Consider the following 20,078-nt stretch of genomic DNA (forward strand, 5'->3'; position numbering starts at 1 on the left):
ATACAAGACACATCAATATGAGGTCAGATACCCGGTTTTCCCCACTCATTCCTGCTACTAGCACTGCTGGAATAAACACACAAAGATTAGCACAAGAGCAAAAATTCCTGTGTTGTCATATAGACAGAAATAGGTTCAATGATATTAACGAGTGAATTTATAATGACCGTCACAAAAATATGTCCACTCAGACTGCATGAGTAAAAAGAATAGTTGTGGGGGGAAGGGACACAGTTGTGTCCCTTCCCCCCATTTCTCTTCACTGAAGCAGGCTGACAAATGGCACCAGCAATAATATTGGGTACAAAGTTTTTGAAAGTCTCTCTCCAAGAAGAAGTGATGCCATCCACATATGACTGATTTTATTTCCATTCATGTGAGTTTATGAACATAGCAGGCTTACACTCTGTGTTCAGGAAATTCTTGGAGCGAGTGAGTGTGTGGTCTAAAGGAACAAGAAATGTACTTTTCTGAAAACTCCGTAAAGGTGAACAAAACTTAAAATGTAAATAATGATGAAGGTTGGCTACCAGCACCTTTCAAGGGGCATTCAGCTGGAATCTCGTTAGCTTGCACATAAAAGGTAGCTAGGAAAACATATTGACTATGGGAATCACAAACCACTGCTCTTCTTTGTGAATTGCCATTTTATGGAGTTTTAAATTTTGCCCGCTAGTGAATTTCTTTTCGCACAAGTCACACTCGAAGCGCTTTTCGCCCGTGTGGGATCTAACATGCCTTGCAAAATTTCCACTTGATGTAAAGGCCATGGGGCACAGCTGGCATTTAAAAGGCTTTTCACCCGTGTGGGTACGGATGTGCACCACCAGGCTGCCCCTTTGTGCAAAGCTACTATCACAATAGTCGCAACGGTAAGGACGCTCGCCTGTGTGAGTGCGCAGGTGTGTCACTAAGGTACTCTGGTGTGCAAAGCTCTTATCACAATAGTCACAACGGTAATGATGTTCACCAGTGTGAGTGCGCTGGTGTGACTCCAGGTGGCCCTTTAGTGCAAAGCTGCTACCACCACCAGTATGGACGCGGAGATGCACAACCAGCTGAGATCTGTTTTTGAATCCCTTGCTGCAGTAGGTGCATATGTGCCTTTGACCAGTTGAATCTTGCACAGGAGATGCGCCATGGTCGCTTTGTGTGGTGACTGAACCTATGTGGTAAAGGAAGAATACTTTCAATCAAATGGAGGAACCAACATTGTACAGCTTACCTGGAGCTAGGGAAAAAAAGATGAATGTGGAGTACATCATTGTCAACAGCTGTGGATGGTTATAAAAAGTTTTATTGAATAGCTCGGCCTTAAGAATTCAGGCCTGAAGAAAGATATCCCTAGAATGAATTCTGCAAGCAGCTGAAAACATTTCAGCTGCAAAAAATGTCATCCTTGCCAACAAAATAGGGTAGCCTTTGAAATCCATTCAAAGCACTTGCATTACTGGCATCATGACAAACACAGTCCTAAGCCCTCCCAAGTGCGCCTAATAACTGAACAAATGGCAGTCAGCTATGTTTAGCACACAGCATACTGCCATTTTTGTTTCCTTTATTTGCTCCTTAAACAGGGCATAAGAGGACACGAAAGGTAAAGGCTAAAAGATGATGAGGCCTTGGACCCCTGTACAAGTCCTTAATCGAATGCATAGAACTCACAGGGCTGATAGTTTTGGTCAATAGTTCACAAATTATGGAAAACAACTTTCCAGAACATTAAGGGCAAATATCATCATAATTCACCACAGTTCTATGAACAGAAACTTCTGTATCCTTCATACTGCTATTTGCAAGACAACCTTCAGGAATGCATTTATGGAGAAAAACTGCAGATTCTAACCTGATGAGTTTTGTCCAGACAATTTGCAGCCTCTGGTGGTCAAGCCTGCATGTGAAAGACAGGTTACATGCATAAGACACAGGATCACATGTGCTACAACTCACATGGTGTTATGTGGATGAGACGGTGAAAATGGAATACAATCTCATACAAGCATTGTGCTAGGTTGTGTAAATTCAGTAGGGCAAGCTTAAAAACAAACTAGTTACAACGCAAACATTCCAAAGTTTCAAATCTGCACGCAAATGGGAACTTTAATCATGCTCATGAAAGAACCAAGGTTATCTAAAAAAATCAGACAGCTGTTGCAAGAAAACCAACAGCTACTTCATAGACCTGTTCGCATGCACAGTAACTGGCTTCATGGGAACGACTGTACAAGTCTGCCTACACAGGCTTAACTAACGAGTGTCAGTTATGCATACAGACGAAACACACTGGTACAGGATTTTTTTTTTAGACCTCTCACACCCTTTGTACCGCATGCAGGAAAAAAGTTTTCAGAGCATGACAACTGGTAAAAAATTGTCAGGAGGCTTGCTTGCAGCCAAGATTACAGCTGCCCACGAGTGTGGCCAACATGTCCAACAAGGTGTTTCCCCTGCAGCAGCTCCAAGAGTGCCATTAACCAAATGAGTAAAAGCACATCTGAAACAGCACACTACTGTGTGTCAAGTGCAGATAGAGCATAACATATTTACTCATGCAAGGCCCACAACTAAAATTTGGGATAAAAAATTGGGCGAAAAAAAAAAGCTAAGCTTTAGAATGCTAAGCTTTGCAATGCACCACTCTGAAAGAGGTTTAAGGTGACAGGCTTTTCCAAGACCATAGATGGCACGGAAAAAAACGTTTCTGGAAATATGCTGATTAGGTGAGCTCATTGGACAGTAATGAGAGTGAAAGCCGATGATGACAATAAGTTAGATGGTGAAAGGGCAGCTTTGTTGGCTAAAGAGGGCCATGGCTAAAGGCACTTTCTTCAACACAGGTTGGGGTTAAAGGCCCATTTCCAAGCACTGCACCCAGCACGAGCTAGAGGGAAAACTTGCGTAATGCATCACTGGTGGGTACTCAGTGCGAGCACTGAGATTCCAACTCTGCACATAATAGATGCATGGTGCATACTCCAATGACTAGGCCATTGCTGCAGAGAAAGCGAACATAGCAAGAAATAAAGAATAAAAGTATAACTTGTCATCACCTATTGCATAATTCTGAGGAGAATAACAGCAACACTAAATCAGTTTTACAGGCATTTTGTGAGGCATGAAGACCTGACACGTGCCAGGAACTCACTCCGGCAAAACCAGAAAAGAAAAGAAAGAAACAGTGGGAGTTTTAGACAGGTCTGGTAAATCTTGCATTGCCGTGGGCAACAGGGTAAAGAGCAGAGCGTCAATAGGTCAGCACAGCACAGGGTAAATAGAGCACAGAGCTATACAGAAACATTGGGCAGTCAAATTTTCTCAAATGGCTTCACATCATAATACAATAATTACCTCCTCAAAAATAATTCAGGCCGATACAATGACTATGAATCGAAGTTCATACATGATCAATTACAGATGTGTAGAACAGCATAAGGTATTAGAAAACTAAAATAAAACATTGTCATGGTACACCCCATACAGCCAAATATTGCCTGCTCTTAAAAGAGCCTCAAAATGGAATGGAAGATGTCAGGATGCAGGCTAAATGCACACAGCAACAAACATAGTTTGGACAGGGTCAGGAATGCTTCACACATGACAAAATGAGGTCAGTCACCTGTGACCAACCACAAGGAATCATAGCGTACTCTTCAGCAAAGCCATAAAAATGCCCATAAACCAGTGAACACCGGCAAATAGAATACCATGAATTAGTCACACAACATTGACAGCACAGCTTTTGCAGAGCCCCAGTGTTCGTAAAGCCCCAACTAGCACACAAAGCAAGAGTGCAATGTGGTGGAGTCACACTGAGTGACGACAGCAAGCATTTGAAAATATGTGCGGCTCTACAGAACAAGAATCAATATAAAAATTGATGTGTCAATCACACATTCATCAAAAGGCAAATTACTTCAATGCATGCAATATTCACCCATGATGTTTCTGCTTTAAGTGAAAAACACGAAAGAATATGGTATAAATGAAATAATCAATTTGCACACTTATCAGAGCAACCACACAGTGTCCAGCATAAGTAGATTTTGTTCTTTTTCGTGTGATCTCGCACACCGCCTTTTGGAATGACCGTCTCTTCAGTTCCAGAGATCCTGCTTTGATCTCTGAATAATAGAATGGAGTCAGATTCACCCCACTTTGCACCAAAAATAAAGGCGTCATTTTCTGCCATTTGTATTCTTAACCGAGGATAATGGTTTGGAAGCAATGCCTCTCTTTTATTTAAGATGAGCACCAGCTGCTAATTTTTTTTCTATTCTCCATGTCACAAAGTTAATTGAGAAATTGACGTGCAACACCCTACAGACACTGGCACAGCCTATCTTCTAAATATATGCGAAATCACCTGAATGTTATAACTGCCCTGAAACATATGCCAGTTTCATTCACTGTCTTGTGGAATGCAGGATAACCATTCAGTATCCTCCCATCCCCTCACCAACCCTTTTTACGTGGAGTGCCTGGCTTGTCTAAGATAGCTGCAAGACCACTGGCCCTTGCATGACAGGCATAATCCTCTCTTGGTGCTTGGTTTTGAGTGACCAAATATCGAGATTCTAATACTTCTTCTACTGAGAGCACACCGCAAGAGTACATAGGTAATAGGCTGCGTTCAACTTCTGGTGTTCTCATAATACCGCGACAGAAATGGGAACCTCAACAAGAGCTTAATTTAAACTGGTCAACCATTGCACACCAATGGTTTCCACTCAACCACTATCGAGTCAAAACGAGCAAAAAAAACAGAGTGCCTCCTCAACATCAGCAACAACTGTTAGAGACCACTATGCAGCCACCCGTTATTCCCTCCTTCCTTCTCCTTTAAGCGAGCCTGTTGTCAGTTCAAGGGAAAGAACTTGTATTGCTCACGAAACAAAATTGTTTTTATGGTAATGCCCACTTTCCTCATTATTAAGATCCTTGTAATTGAAGCAATTACATCAAAACTATTCCTAATCCACTTTGTGAATAGACACAATGCACTGAGATCCCTGCACATGGAATTTTCCAGGTTATGAACAACAAGCAATGGAGTCATCAAAGGCTGGCAGGCGTGGTATTGAAGGTTTCTTCCTATCGAACCTTGTACGGATTGGCTTTTCAGTAATGGCCTGCAAAATAACGGAGAGCAAAAGAGTGTCACTTTGGAATGAACACAAATGCCACAGGCATCGGAACATGTGTGTTTTTGTGTAGACGGCAATGCACAAAAAGCACATCTAACAACACTTTCTATAGCCTTTCTTCTCTAGACACAAAATGTGAAAGGATATGGATAGGAAAAAGAAGAGCAACTTGCAATGTGTTGTTAACTGCGAGTGAAAAAATTGGAAACTGATGTTTTCCACCAGCTAAAATGCAATGTCAGTTGCAGTATCTTTAACAATGCTTGTCACTTCGGCCCAGCTGGTCAGGCTAGTTCTCTTGGCAGATCCAGGTGGATTCTCATGAACCTAACTTTGCAGATGCAAATAAGTGAAAGTAAGGTTCTGCCCGTATTCGCAGCAGTACATTCCTTTCAAAGGTTGTTCCTCAAGCACATTTTACCTTGTCTTCGGTATAATGGTCTTCATGTCTGAAAATTAAAACACACCACAGTAAACTAAGCAGGAGTCTCCAAAGCCACAACAGCATTGTTTATATGCTTTGTATATAGAGCACATATCATGCAGCACGCACCTGCCTGTTTTAAAAGCATCTGGTTGTGTTTGTGGCATGATGCACGTGCAATACAGTAGAGCTCACTTATAACTCCCACAGATACAACAAACACTAGCTTGGTATGAACAAGTGCAGTGCCACCGTCAGAGTATGCCTTGGGCAATGGCAATATGTTTCAGATATAACAAACACCTTTGGTCGCATCACTCGGTTGTGGCAAACAAGGAGGGGCCGTTAATCCCCCGGAATATGAAGGGGTTGCGCTTCCAGTAAGAGCAGAGATCGAAGAGCATCTCAGCCATCGTGAGACCGCCTTGGAAAGAACATGTCGACCTTAGAAAGAAATAAAAAAGCAGCTTTGAATCCATAAGTGGACGGCCTACAAGGGCCTGTGCGCTCGCCAAATGGGGAACATCCAAAGTCGAAAAAGAAGCACGAGAAAGGGAAACTGTTGAGAGCGAACCGTCTCCCCATGGCTACAGCCTCCATGAGAGGACGCTTCCTAAGGAGGGTAGGCCTGCTATGGGGCGTTGCAGGCGACTAGCGCAAGTGGACACATGATAATCACTTTATCGAGAACTTTTGCCACTTCTTAAACGAGGCTTCTTAACACTCTTTTTTCTAACTTTCTCCTACTTTCTCATTATGCCTAATGGCAACCATCTAGAAATAAAATTAAAACAAAAAACAAAGAGCAGTGATTTGAGAAGTTTGAATGCCTGGCTGTTCATGTTGATCACGTGATACGCTTCGCCTGCCCAGTCCACTCCATTTTTTGTGCTGCTACCACACGCAGGCCGCGTCAGAGAGCGGACAGTGCAGCTGATACATTCTGTGCCACGTGTGCTGCGCTACTTTAGTCGCTGCATGCTCATACGGACTACAAAGAAGCTCTTGGAAACACACACGATGAGACGCATGGAGATTTGTGGCAACGCCTCACTGATGCATTGCTGGCCAGATGTTTCCTTGGAGGACTACATTCCGGTGAACCGCAACATAGCGTAGCTGTGTGCACTGATGAAACCGTTGAATGCCAAGTAAAAGAATTCCCCTACCGCTAGCAATCTGATTAATGTGGTCAGTCCGTCACCCCATGCCGTGGATGCTTGAACTATGATTTGTTAATGCAATCGCATTAAGGAGCCAGTGTCGCAGAAAAACCAGTGCTGTCGTTGGTGTCTTTGGCCATGAGTGAAAAATCCACGAATAATCCCCACAGAAGCAAAATAGGTGGCAGGTGAGCCAGCTAAGTCACATGACCTTGCAATGTTATCACAGCCTGCAGACCAGATTGTGAGCAAACTGGCCGCCGTGGCACGAGGCATTTAAGTAAATGCTAGCTCATTAGAGGTTACTGGTCATGGGAGGTTACGCACACATATATATATGGCAGAAAACTATGAGCAGATTACCAACCATGGAAGCAGTATGAAGCTGTGAAATAAACTTTGAATACTGATACATTGGCACTGCTGGCTTTATAGAAATATTAAATGCTATCTCAGAATTTCATTTATGATGAGTGATCAGAGGCTTACCATGTTTTGTGCCAACGTATGTGGCTGCAGGGATTTCAGGGGATAACTGGGGCTTCCAACATTAAGGTTTTCAAAACATGTCACTGCAAGACTTGCAGCTTACAATGTGACCCTGTGCTTTTCCACAAAAACATTTTCACTATTTGGACTATAGTTGCCATCGTAGGTCAGGAATGTTCTCCATTGCCACTTTGGAGGTATTACTAAACATAAAAATATGGTAGTACTTATGAATGACAACCAACCAGCCAAACCAAATTCAAAACAGTGTTATGGTCTGGTTTTAAAGGGTTTAACGTCCCTAAAATGGCTCAGGCTTTGATGGACACCGCAGAGGAGAGTTCGGGATAATTGTGACCACCTGGAGTTCTCTAACACGCACTGACTGCACAGTACGCGGGCCTCTAGCATTTCGCCGCCGTAGAAATGCGACCGCCGCAGCCGGGATTGAACCCGTGTTTGTCGCGTCAGCAGCTGAGCGCCATAACCACTGCGCCGCTGTGTTGACTAATAGATTATTTTCAATCTGGGAAGTAAGAAACGTGCATGACAAACCATAAGATTTGCTCAACCAGAAAAAGATTTCCTCAGCTGCGATTTCAAGCTGAATATCCAACTGCAGTGCAAAGACAACTACTGTCTTACTTTTATACAATCTTTTCATCTGAGACTTCCAAGCACAAATATTATGCCATCTAACCAACAAAAAAGTAGATATGAAATAAATACAATAATGGTTAGTATTGAAAGGGGTATAATGAAAATTAAGGAAGGGAGGACAATTTGTAAACTTAGAGGAGATATTGTGTAACTTGCAAGAAACTCTTACAAAAGCACGCAATGGCTAATGAGCCATCAGACTCCAACGAACATAATAATAAAAAAACTGCACAGCACATCGCAGAAATTGGAGGAATACAGCGCAGGATACCAAAAAAAGCCTTGAATGTTGAAAAAAAAATAGACGCGAATTCAAAGCTTACAAATAAGGAAAGGACTGTAGAAAAATAAAACAATGAACGACTTTAGCTCACTAGGCGAGGTGGCACTCGCCACAGGCTAGATACAAAGGAGATGCCAACAGTTATCTATTTATCTAGGGGAGATATCTTGGTGTGTGGTACTAAGACATGTCCCTCAATACATTGTTTTACAGGAAAGCAGAGTCAAGCTTTGGGTCGACATCAGTTGGCAGAAAACTTCCTCTGGAATGTTCTTCCTCTGGCTAATGGTGCTCCTCCAATGCCTGCAAAACGAGAACACAGAGAACAGGCACAGCACATACACACACAAAAAAAGAGAAACAACACCAGCATTGCTCTACAATGCAGGCAGTGCTGTATTTTAAAGCACACCATTTAGTGCAATGCTAGGGTAACATGCACTTTTCATTCTTGGGTGGCGGCGATTAGGACCTGGAAAAAGGCTTCTATACTTGCATGCCATACCACCATTCAGAAGGGTAGAAAATTGGGCGAGTCGGTAACTGTGATTTATGGTATGTGAGGTAGCGCAAAACGGGACAAGGGACAGAGAAAGACGAACACAACACAGGCGCTGTGTTGTGTTCGTCTTTTTCTGTCCCTTGTCCCGTTTTGTGCTACCTTACATACCATGAACCATACCAGCATGCAGAGGGTGACCACCTGTATATACAAAAAAAGCCTGGTGAGATGCAGAAACTGGTGGCTGTTTGCACCAGTTTTTGGCATAAACTGCTGGCTACAGGTACCACCTTTTTGGATATGGTCCTCCAGCTTGCACAAGTCACCACAGTGCATCGTGAACGCTTTTCATGCATACCAGCGAAAGAACTAACCGTAGCATTTTCCATTTGATTACGGACGGAGGAGAACGCATACATCGATCGCCACAAACATGCTGTCTTTGCTAAAGCCCGCTACAAGAGAACTAAGGCGTAAAAAGCTCACTGGCGACCGAGTGAATGGCACGGTCACGGTAGAAGACACACAAGTAATGAATTTAGATAGTTGAACATCAGTTACAACCCTGTAACCTGTTGCGTTTACTTGCCCGCAGATGCAAGTGTTGAAATAGCAGGTTTAAAGGAATAACTCCGGCAGGTTTCACTGAAGAAAATTTGTCCGGTATTGCGGTTATACACTTCTGTGGCTTTAATTCTACGTAAAGCGTTAACAAGGAATCCCGAATCTTTCGTGACTCCACGGTGACATTTGGGGACACGCGCACAAAGCAGGACCATGTTTTCAAACGCGCACGCTGCAAAAGTGGCGTTCACCGGGTTGCACGAAGTTATCCTTGTTCTGTAGGCACATAGATTTCCTTCTGCAAAACTGCTTCTTCTCACAGACTGACAACACACAAACACGAAAATGTAAAGCACTGACGAACTGGCATAACTGGCAACACACAAAAAGTATGAAAAGTGTGCGATTGTTGATGCCGCCCGCAATGCAGCTATCACTATCATACCTCTTACCACTGATCTCCACTAGGGGAGCTGGATGCCGCATCGGGCGCCCAAAAATGAAGCCACCGGAAGTAAGTGGCCTTGTCCCGGAAGTCAGCCTTTGGCAGTGCATGAAATTGGACCTCAGCACGGTTTTTCAGTTCCAGTTTTGTTTTCCGACTTAGCATTTCGTCTTTTCGTCGTTCTCGTCTTTTTACATGACAATGCCTACCTGTTGCGCTGTCAACTGAGCGAGGAGATCAACGAAGTCTTCGAGAAAGACGTATCAAAAATAAGGGCCCATTGCATTGCAATGGGACACTAGCAGACGACAGGACGTCGCTACACGCAGCAAGCATGGAGCCTCGTCTACACGCATCGGTGTCGTCTCGTTTGCCTAGCTTCGCTAACTCTGCTCTTTACTGTGATGCTTGCTCCCACGCTCAAGCCCAAGTTATGCTATCAATGGGGGATAAATATAAGAAAGAATAGGTTCAAACATTCACCAGGCAGCTTACTTTGAAGCGACCATTTTACCAAATTATGTTCAGACCGAACCGGAGCGAGGGCTAGGCTACTATCTTGTGAGATGTCGACGTTGTTCGGTTGGTTCATATCAGCGCCTCCAAAAGGTATGGTACTGCTTTTTCGACGGAGCGTGTCGTGTACTGTTTCGTATTGGAGCAAGTTAAGCCTGAATGGGATTTTATTCGTGGTGCTTGGTGCAGTTGACTTCTAACAGCGCTTCTCACGCGCACTGCCGCATTCGTCTTTCTTGCCAGTCATCCCTCTCGCGCTGTGCCTTTTCTTTGCTGCACGAAAATTCGGTTTTAAGATGACCTAGCCTCATCGTCATTCCACTACTTCTCCTTTACGCTCGGAAGACAAGAACCAGGCAAGAACATAGTGTTTAATGCACATACCCGTTTGCCGAGGCAGGGTGAGACCTGCATGCCTGTTTTCTTCGCTTTCACAGAAATTACAGGGGTCTGCACTCAATGCTCACATTTCTCGCGTTCAGCTTGCTTGTTCCTTTCATATACTAACAGACATCGCTATCCTTGCAGGCCTTGAATTTGATATCCGACTTAGCTTGTACGTACGGTGATTTGGTTTGTTTTGTTTTGTGTGGTTTAATGTCCCAAAGTGACTAAGGCTATGAGAGACGCCCGTATGACGATTTATCCGATGGGTAATAACACTGAGCAAAATCATCTCGTCAGCCTTAGCAGCCGCTCTAGCGCGAGCGTTCCGTACTTGTTTGTTTTTTTTTTGTTTATGTACTTATTATAGGTTTTTCAGCAGATATTACAATCCAAGTTTGGCTCGAGAGAGAATAATTAACTGTGTGAACAAAATTGTTTTGCTTACGCAATGTTTCTTTGATCGCTAGATGGTGCATATTATGCAAGCATTAACAAGAAAAAAACTTCAAAATGAATTTTCAGTGCGCACATATTAATTGACATGACAATTAAATTTAGATATTTAGGCAATTTGCGCATGAACAAAACCATAACATAAAACAACAGTTTAAATACCACAATACAAGCAAACGCGCTCAGTACATGTATACAGTTACCAATAATACTACTCAAGCAGGAGACATTTCGGACAGTGCTGCTCTTTCTGGTGCTTAGGTGGGACCAAAGGTTGCTGCTCGCTCCGCTGTCTGCTCACGAACTCCCTGATGACGTCGTCTAAACTTAGGCGCGCCGTTCTTTCTTTGTGTATATGCAAAATAAAAAGATGCGATAATCTCTCTTGAGTCGTTCGGTTGCGCAAATACGTTTTTATTCTGCGCAGAGCACTAAAAGCGCGTCCCCCAGAAGCGACAGACGCTGGCATGGAAAACAAAAGCTGAACATACCTCACCACCTGATCCATCAACTCGTGCACGTTTTGCGATTCCCTTTGTAAGATCTCCTAAATGCCCCTGAGTTGTAGTGGAATCAGCGCCGTTTAGAAGAGTTGGTAATAGCATAAACTGCGCCGAGAGTCTGCACAAGTCAAAAGGAACTGCATGCTCTCCCAAAGCTGCCTCTAGTTCTGCTGTATACCGACTACCTCTAGTGGCGTTGGTTAAGATGTCTTCTAGTTTTACGATCTGTTCCATGCCCGGTTGCTCAAAAAGCTGTTTTCTTTCACTTATGATAAGGTCGGTAGTACCACAATACTCCTTGCCAGCGCGGCCTTAACGTCCAACTGGCTGAACAGGTGTCGTCTCGCAGGGGGTTTTGTCGGCCTTGACATACGAGGTTCCTTCAAGCCTAGGCGCGCCGCTGCTGTGCTCGTGTGCTGCCACAGCTTCTCAAACGCAGTTTCAGAGAACACCTGGGAGATCGCCTCGCAGAGAGCCTCTGCTGCCTTTCTTGCACCTGCGGCGCAATATGTTGAGCTCTATATACCGCACACCCGGGAAACGAAGTTTACGATGCAGTGGGTATGCGTGGTTGATTTTATAGTATCGATAGTACTATATAACAAGTAGTGTCGACCCGGCTATCGATAGTCTTTTCCACTATCGATAGTTCGATAGTGCCCAACTATTGATAGTATCGATAGTACTATTGATAGTTTTGCATCACTAGCGAGTGCACACGGGCCTGGAGGCAGTGCTTCGTGTAGTCTACTACAGTGCGGGTGCGCACAGTGCTTGCTCCGCGGTGAAGCGCGCCTAACTTTCTGCATGATTACAGCGCTCGTGTGCACCGAGACCGCACTGTGGGAAAGCGCACTAACTACAGCGCGTTGTCGCTAGTTGCATGTACGACAACTCAGCAGCCTCTCGTCTCAGTGCTGCGATCTCGGTGATATGCATGTATTGCTGAAAACTTGTCATTTCAGGTTTGAATTTATTTGGTTTATGGGGTTTAACGTCCCAAAGCGACATATACCAAGGGACGTTATAGTCGAGGACCCCAGAACGTGCACTGACATCCCACAGTACACGGGCTTCTTGCATTTCACCTTCATAGAAAGCTTTATTTTCTGTGCTCGCTGGTTAATGCTGATGGGATGTTTTACAGCCACAGCTGTTAAGCCGCGGGACAAAGATTGTCGGGCTTGCTTTTGTAGGTCCGAGTGGTCCTATAATCAGCCTAGCGTGAAGGAGCTTCCAGATGGCTAGATGGTGCTTCGAATTTTATGAAATAACCAGAATGTCTTGTTAGTTTGAAAAGAAATCACAATTACATTTAAACCATCATGAAGTTTTGGTTTACATCCCAATCATTTCTTGAAAAATTAGGCAGGCTTAGCGAGCGTTTATTTGGTCAGAAGCTCATGCTACCAGCCGCAGGACATTAATCGTAGAGCTTAAACCCTTTCTCCAGATTTCTTTCTTCATGTCACAGGGCTGCCGCGTGGTCCCAGTGCCTTAATGGCAGAAGTTTTGGTTTGGTTTGGTTTATGGGGTTTAATGTCCCAAAGCGACTCAGGCTATGAGAGACGCCGTAGTGGAGGGCTCCGGAAATTTCGACCACCTGGGGTTCTTTAACGTGCACTGACATCGCACAGTACATGGGCCTCTAGAATTTCTCCTCCATCGAAATTCGACAGCCATGGCCGGGATCGAACCCGCGTCTTTCGGGTCAGCAGCCGAGCACCATAAGCACTGAGCCACCACGGCGGCTAATGCCAGAAGTGTCCTGTTGGGCGACAACGTGGCTGTTTGCCGCCGGAGGTTAGACAAAGGTTAAAGGCAACCTGCCTCTTACTAAACGTTTTTATGTTTTCAAGCCTATGACGGTTGGAACTTCCTATCTTGGCTCCTTTAAGGCGGGAAGTCTTCTAGGCGCAGTGTTCATGCCTCGGGCGAACATGATTAAGTAGGAATCCCTTTGTTATCTGTAATAGGAGTTAGGCATGTCTATGTCGCTTTGGGACGTTAAACACCATAAACCAAATCAATTCAAACCTGAAATGACAAGTTTGCAGCAATACCTGCATATCACCGAGATCACAGCACTGAGACGAGAGGCTGCTGAGTTGTCGTACGCGCAACTAGCGACAACGCGCTGTAGTTAGTGCGCTTTCCCGCAGTGCGGTCTCGGTGCACACGAGCGCTGTAATCATGCAGAAAGTTAGGCGCGCTTCACCGCGGAGCAAGCACTGTGCGCACCCGCGCTGTAGCAGACGACACGAAGCACCGCCTCCAGGCCCGTGTGTGCCTGCGCCGCAGAGCTTCGATGCGCGACCACGCTGGATGCGCTCACGCCCCGCGGCCACTCAGCGCCGTGTTCGTACTTAGAGTGGACGACCCTGTACAACAGGGACGCAGTGCAGCGGCCTCGCTCAAAGCTCTTGCCCAGAGCTCAAACAGCACAGGCATTTCTGGCTGAGCTTACAACTTTTGTCACACCCAAGTTCACAGCTCACCAGCCACACACACCGCAACAATCACACACGCCAACAATGCAAGATCTGGCGATATGATGTTAAGCCATCTGTGCTTTAACCAATCCAAAATTCTTACCACTCAGTCCAGTAGATGACCTTGGTACTCTCCGGCGATACACCCAGCCAATACTGTTCACAGCTATGGTAAATTATCATTTCGACCTCTCAGATTCCCTCATCAAGAGGCATGAGGGCAATTGATTAACTGTTTGGTTCTTCGGACCAAGAGGCATTAAGCAATAACTACAATTTCTGGGTAAACATTCCCTGAAGGGGCCACAGAAAATCCTCCACCAAAGCTGCAAATTATACTGTTTCAACAGGAACTACTTTTTGTTGTTGATTTATCAGTTTATCTGCACCTCGACCCAAAAGCAGCATTACATAAGGGGTGGCTGACATGTAACCTCCTGCCACAGAATTTTTCAAAAAAAGCAAACTGAAGGGCTAAACTGCCCATCCACATCCTTGAGGCTTTTTTTCCTCTTATAATTCCTACTGCACTGGAAGCCCTACGTTGGTGCTTTGAACCTGAATGCCACACACCCATATGTGTGCCGCACACATCATTTATCAGTATAGCGCCACATAAGATCATGACAATGCCGCATCTGAGGTCAAGAGGTGCAAGTACACAAAACACTAGGAACGAAACGAAAACACTAATGCTGTGTGAGTCATCCCTGTGCTCCATCTTTTGGCTGCCTCAAAAAGTGAAACTACAACAAATATTTACTTTTAACTTGAGGGAAAAAAAAGACAAACATAGAAGAACCAACACAAACAACGCCTCGTCCTTGTCTTTCCATGTGTTCTTCAAATATCGGAACAACTCCCTCGTTCAGCTACCTGTCCTACCTACACTCGTCTATGGCTTCTCGCCACTGCTTGTCTCTAGGAGCACAAACGCTCCCAGTTTCACAGCAGGAAGCCCGCTTTCAAAATTATAATTTGCTAGATCCGTTACAGCCTAGTTGCTTTGTTTACTATACAGGCAGGCTTTGTTCACCTGGGGGCTGTAGGTGAAAGCCATCTTAAGAGTGAATGTTCCCAAGTTTTCTTTTTGTTTCTTCATTCCACGTGATGGCTAGGGCAAAAAACTACTGCCCACCCGATGCAAGGCAAATAGCCACGTAAGCATCATTACCACAATGACCTGTAACACCCTGCAACAGTGTCTTGTGAGCTTTATGCACCTCACAAGCTTCCAAAATATCAAAGGACATCAAGCACTTCGTCCACAATGCTCCCCTTCTTAAGGCCTCTTTGCAGTATCACCTGTAATACGGTCTCAAGCTTAGAGGCCTTAAAAGAAAGCTTGCTTTTCCAGTTGCCTCATGCGCTCCATGCTAGTTAGCTGCCTGGGTCCAAGCACCTTCCCCATGTAATGCCGATGCTCAGTGCAGGTGGCACAGCACTCGTTTTAAAATTCACAGAAGGTGGAGAGCTCACCCTGTGGGGCCTTAAAGCCTTTACTGCTTCCGCATTTTATCGTCTCATTTGTTCAGCCTCTGCGCCAGTAAGCGAACGCCGGACTCCAAGCAGGAATCGGGAAGGTCCGTGCATACGAGTGAACTGCATTTCGGTTTTTCAAGTGCTGTTTTCTGAAATGAAAGAAGAACATGTTTACGCGCTCCAGACACCAAAGTGTAATCGCTTATCTCACCGCAATTAGTGCACCTGTTTCAGAAAGCGGCCCTTATGGATTCACAGCAACACAACTGTAAAATGAACCATTAAGTCAGTATTCCACATACTTTCCTAGCAGCAGGGTCACAAAAAGTCGGACCGCGTACAAAACTCATCGTATAAACGGTTAGCTCAACTGGGCTGTTGTAAAAGTTTCCCGCCTTTTTTTCGGGCGCACGCTAAAGCTGGTAATCATGACCAAGAGTTACGTTGGGCCGGGCAGACAAAAGGTACAAAAACATACTCAGCGCATATTCTTTTCTGTCGAATTGCACTGAGGTTTTGAGCAGAACTGAGGATAAAACAGATTAGTCTCACCTTCAGGGCCTTTGTGTCCACTGCCGGGCAAGCGGGCTCAGTGCTAGTCCTGGGTGATCTGCAAACACAAAATATTTGGGCGCAAGGCAGTTGACAACGGAATACCGAATGTCAGATAACGGGCAATCACTCAATACTTGCAAACCAAAAGACAGAAAGAACAGAGAAATTGCTCACGGGCAACACGAGCGCGCGCAGGACCCACCGACCGTCCATCCAGCTACTCTCAAGCTACTGCAAGCAATGCTCGGCTCGGCTAGCTTGGCTAAAACATGAATCAAACAAAAAAATGGCCGGACGTGACGTCGTTTTTTAAACCGAATGCGATGTCATGGGTGGAAATAACGCTTTCGTTATTTCGACCGGGTCGCAGGAGACACTTCCTGCTGTGGAGATGTAATCACACCACTGGCCAAGCCAAGCCAAAGCAATGTCAACTGCATGCGAGGTGCGAGCACGACGGGTAGTAAGCCCGGTGCCCATTCCGTGGCAGCTCCACATGTAACAAGTTCGTAATTCGTTTGTTAAATTAGTTCCGGTAAAGAAAATTATATGCGTGCACCGCTTGCCCGGCCCACTCGCGCTGGCGGTTGTTTTCCGGGACAAGGCGTCCGGAATCCAAAACAACCGAACCGCTGGCAGTTTGGTTCGCCGCTAGTCAATTGCGACTTTTACCGCCGTTTATCTCCACTGGCTCCTGACTGCTGGCTCTGCAGTTGTGTCAATATGCGTTTATTGCTTAGAGCTGCGCACGTGGCGTCATACCATCCCGCGGGGATGGGGGTTGCGTCGACCAGCGAGGGGTGCAAGTGAGGGGTCTATGTATGCACGTAATGACCATCATGAAGTTTTTTCGTATGTGTTCGCGAAATCGTACCTCTTCTTGGAGCCCAAAATTAATGAAAAAGGCATACAAATTATGCAAGTGAACCTAGTATCTCGTTGTCCGCACAATAAATACAGCTTGCTGTGTGAGGTAAGTGCACTATACCGGCCGTGCTCAAGTTATATTATCAGATAATAGTTAAAAGTACTTTTATTCATGCTTGTACAAGCCTTTCATGACAGCCGCGCCGACCACCACGAGCAGGGACCACACCATGAGCGAACCCAGCTGTCGATGCGGATGCGGTTGCGTCCGTTGGATGGATGGATGATAATGGCTTTACCCTTTGTATCGGGCGGCAGCTTTCGCCACCTAGCCTATACTTCCCCCATTGTTAATTGATTTTTCTTTTCCCTTTCTTTCGGTTTGGTTTGGTTTATGGGGTTTAACGTCCCAAAGTGACTAAGGCTATGAGAGACGCCGTAGTGGAGGGCTCCGGAAATTTCGACCACCTAGGGTTCTTTAACGTGCACTGACATTGCATAGTACACGGGCCTCTAGAATTTCTCCAAAGAAATTCAACCACCGCGGCCGGGATCGAACCCGCATCATTCGGGTCAGCAGCCAAGCACCATAACCACTGAGCCACTGCGGCGGCTTTCCCTTTCTTTCAATTTCGCTCTTACAATGTCTAGTTTGGCTATCCTTTTCCCCTCCAAATTCACCGCTTCCTTGATTTCCGCCACCAATCTTCCAACCTCCTCTTCGTTCATGCCTTTCCCATCCACTCGCCCGTCCTTCCCAGCAAATCCCAGCACTATCTCTATGGCTATTGCTGCCCCCTCTGGGAGGGCTGGGCGAAGTTCTGCGCACCTCAGAATCAAGTGCTCTATGGTCTCCGTTTCCGCTTTACAAGCAAAGCACAAAATATCCACTTCTTCAAGTTTGGACCTATACGTTTTTGTTCTCACAGTCCCTGTCCTAGCCTCAAAAAGCAGTGAACTGCCCCGCGAATTATCGAATAATCGCTTTTTTTTGATGTCCTGTTTTCGTGTCCTATATATGCCTAGCGCCGATTTTTCCTGCATTCTTTCTTTCCACATCTTTCTTTCCGTCTCCTTTACCTCCGCTTTCACGTTAGTATTTTGCTGCGTCCCATCCCTCACCCGTAGATACTTCGTTCTTAGCTTTCGGGTTCTATTTTGTGTTAATACATATCATGTCCAGATACTTGTACACCTTTTTTTCCCACCTTGATTCCTCAATTTGGGTTAGTCTCTGATCATATTTCAGTTTGCTGATTGCCTCCCAATCCTCGAACGACGCCCAACCCATATCTCCCTGGACACCCTCATTCGGAGTGTTCCCATGGGCTCCCAAGACTAGCCTTCCTACACTTCTTTGTCTGACCTCTAGACTTGACTGTACTTCTGATTTCATGCGCAGGACTGCATGTCCAAATGTGAGGCCCGGTACCATGATTCCCTTCCATACCCCTCTAACCACCTCATACCTATTATAGTTCTCTATGCTTCATAATGTCTGAATTCCTTTTTCCTTTATCCTTCACAATCCTCTCATGCTCTTCCAGATATTTTTCCCTTCACTTAGTCATACACCTAGATACTTATAAGTTCTCACATGGTCTATCATAGTGTCCTGTATTTCTAGTGGGTCTCCCCTCTCATCATTAAATACCATTATCCCTGACTTTGCTCAACTGAACTGGAGTCCTAGCTTGTTGCCCTCCTCACCACACATTTTAGTTACTTCCTGCAGCCTATCTCGCTTGTCTGCGGGCGCCCAATGTTGCCCAGCTGACAATAACACTCGGCTAAATTTGGCTCTCTATATTGCAATGGGCGTAAATTGCCGTTTAGGCGCAGGAGATAAAATTGGCACAGCATGGCGCAATTGGCGCAGCACTTCCACCCCTGCACAAATTCGGTATCATCTTTCATTCTTTAAATGCTACGCATAGTTTACTTAACTCAATGTAATTATGAACAGGAGGTCCCCTTTCAGTCATTTTACTGTGGGACCTCCTTCTGCATATCATTGTAATATTGTTCAAATCACTAAAAAAAATTCTGATTCTGATATGGCACAGTATTGAACAAGTAGCCAAAACAGAGGAAACGCAAAAGAAATGAGAGCTGCAGAAAAAAAAACCTCAGCTCTTGGCATAGCACTAAACATGTCAATGGCATACCTAATAATAGGTCAGATACACGTATTAGGTTTAAAAGCACTGCACAAAAAGAAGAAAAATCTCAACATAGCATGAGCATCACACCACCAGCGGAACTTTAAGAACCTCACAGTGCGACGCTCAGAATGAAAACTTCACCAATATGACACATTAGTGGACAAGTTGCAACAATACGGTGAGGAAAGAAATGCAAGGCAACCAGAGCTGGAGGTAAGGGAAGGGATTGCACAAGTGTCTTGGATCTCAGCCCAGAACAAAATGTCCATCCAGGAAACACTTGAATCTGATGGCAGTAGCAATGGTTCGAGCGCGCAGTCACTCAGTCATTCTGCACAGTTAAATGACCACACAGCAAGATGAGAAGGCAAGGGTATAGAAATGAGGGGCTCATTAAGACATGCATATGCAGAAAGCCTGCAGTCACTGAAACCAAGAAAAGCATAGAGGAACGTTTTTATTTTTATTGGTGGTGTTGATCAATGAGAAATTAGCAGTGTAATAATTGTTTACCTGAAATATAATTAGCCTCCCTTGGTTTCAATGACTACTGGCTTCCTTCATAAATGCCGCAAGTTGTCTCGATGTTTCAGAACAAAAGTAAACCTAATGAAATGTGAGAATACACAAAACTAAGAGGTGTTAAATTCCACCTGTGTGAAATGCAACACTGAATGAATTATCAGATTGCACATTCTATCTGGCTGCACCACGAAAAACTGCTGTCAGTGTGCACTGAGCAAGAACGGCATCAAAAAGCCGATTATTTGGTGAGGTAGCCGTCTTAAAACCAGACAGTGTAAATAAATGGTTACAAGTGAGGGTATAACTAGTGTTTTGACTTCACATCACACACACACTCTACCTCTTCGTCCATATTAGCACATCCAAGGAGCTGTAAAGTTTTTTTGCCCCCCTCGCAGCCTTTTCGCGAGAGTAAGCTTCTCGTGGTAGCAGTATGGCACTCAACATGCAAGCACTGAA

General features: G+C 44.9%; 1 protein-coding gene across 1 annotated transcript in view; it reads right to left on the minus strand.

The window, feature by feature from the left end:
- Window positions 1-973: 973 nt before the first annotated feature.
- The window catches only part of LOC149357305 (uncharacterized), a 28,201-nt gene continuing 9,096 nt past the window's right edge, over window positions 974-20,078 (minus strand). Inside the window, exons 7-10 of the mRNA XM_089584518.1 lie at window positions 16,060-16,117; window positions 15,505-15,656; window positions 1,847-5,129; window positions 974-1,165 (exon numbers count right to left, since the gene is read on the minus strand). The gene's annotated coding sequence lies outside the window, so the exon portion shown is untranslated. The remainder of the gene's footprint in view (window positions 1,166-1,846; window positions 5,130-15,504; window positions 15,657-16,059; window positions 16,118-20,078) is intronic.

Source organism: Amblyomma mixtum, chromosome 3 (assembly GCF_055824585.1).
Source record: "Amblyomma mixtum isolate Tamu chromosome 3, ASM5582458v1, whole genome shotgun sequence".
In the NCBI taxonomy this organism is placed as follows: domain Eukaryota; kingdom Metazoa; phylum Arthropoda; class Arachnida; order Ixodida; family Ixodidae; genus Amblyomma; species Amblyomma mixtum.